Source organism: Oryzias melastigma, unplaced genomic scaffold (genome assembly GCF_002922805.2).
Source record: "Oryzias melastigma strain HK-1 unplaced genomic scaffold, ASM292280v2 sc07626, whole genome shotgun sequence".
Classification (NCBI taxonomy): Eukaryota; Metazoa; Chordata; class Actinopteri; order Beloniformes; family Adrianichthyidae; genus Oryzias; species Oryzias melastigma.
Genome location: NW_023424188.1, coordinates 1 through 1,152, shown reverse-complemented (window position 1 = coordinate 1,152; position 1,152 = coordinate 1). Strand labels below are relative to the sequence as shown.

The 1,152-nt window shown below is 33.1% G+C and overlaps 1 long non-coding RNA gene across 1 annotated transcript; it reads left to right on the top strand.

Annotated features, from left to right (window-relative positions):
- Positions 1-1,114, top strand: LOC112138322. Its single transcript, XR_002917752.2, has 3 exons — positions 1-39; positions 467-646; positions 813-1,114. It is a non-coding gene; the product is annotated as an uncharacterized LOC112138322 (long non-coding RNA).
- Positions 1,115-1,152: the final 38 nt, after the last annotated feature.

Sequence of the window (1,152 nt, the reverse complement as noted above, 5' to 3'; positions counted from 1 at the left end):
ATGACGGACAGTGGAATAAACCAGTACCCTCTTGTGAAGGTAAATTCACACTATAGATTACAACAGATTTAAAAAAAAATGTTAATTTTCTAAGCAAGAACAACAATTATGGGAGCCAAACTATTTCTTCCTCATTTATCATAAAAAATGTGAAGAGCACTGTTTAACTTAAGATTCATACAGTTGAGTCAGCCAAAACTGTAAAATCAGAAAGGAAAACAAAATTTTTTGTTCTATCTTGAACACGAGAAACTGTTTTTCTGTATCTGAATGAGTTGTTTGTCAATTATTCAATTAACAAATTGAATGTTCAGGTAAGCATTTTTTATATCATTACTATCAATATATCCGTTTGGACTAGGGCACTGTTGATGACTATCACCTATTTTTATAGCAACAACAACAAATAATAACTTGCAGTAGCATTTTTAAATCACTTTTTTCTATTTTTTTTTTATCACTGCAGGCCTTCCTTGTGATGTTCCACAACTAGGTCCAAGTCCGGGAGTCTCTCCGATCACCTTAAGAGTGAAATCAGGAGGAAAATTAAATGTATTCTGCAACTCTGAGTATGAACTTGAAGGAGAAAATGAAATTGAATGTTTAGACACAGGACTTTGGAGTTCAACCTTCCCAACATGCACAAGTATGTTCATTTTAATGTTGTGGGAGATTTTTTTTTTTTAAAGAATTGGATTTGCGTAGCCTATTTCTGATTACTTAAAATAGTAATTCCTTTTTAACAGTGCTCAACTATTTCTTTGGTATATGTCACTAAAAATAAAAATAAAAGAATGTGTTATTTATAACAGAAACTTGTGAGATGCCTGATATACCAACAATCCTACGCCTGATGACAAATGTAGAGAGAAGAAGAGCTAAGAAGGGACAAAAATTAAAGTTTGAATGCAGCCAACGAGGAAAATTCATTCAAGGAAATGCAGAGATTGAATGTTTGGAAAGTGGAGAGTGGAGTGATCAGCTTCCCAGATGTGGAGGTAAATGATTTTTTTCTGTGCACTTTCATGTGTTTGAGTAGATTATTTTTTTTTTTATTAAAGAGCTCATTGTCTACTACAAGCTTTAACAGATGATGAATTGCCAGAAAGGTGGACAACACATAAACTTCCTTTAGATCTGTCTGCCCACAGA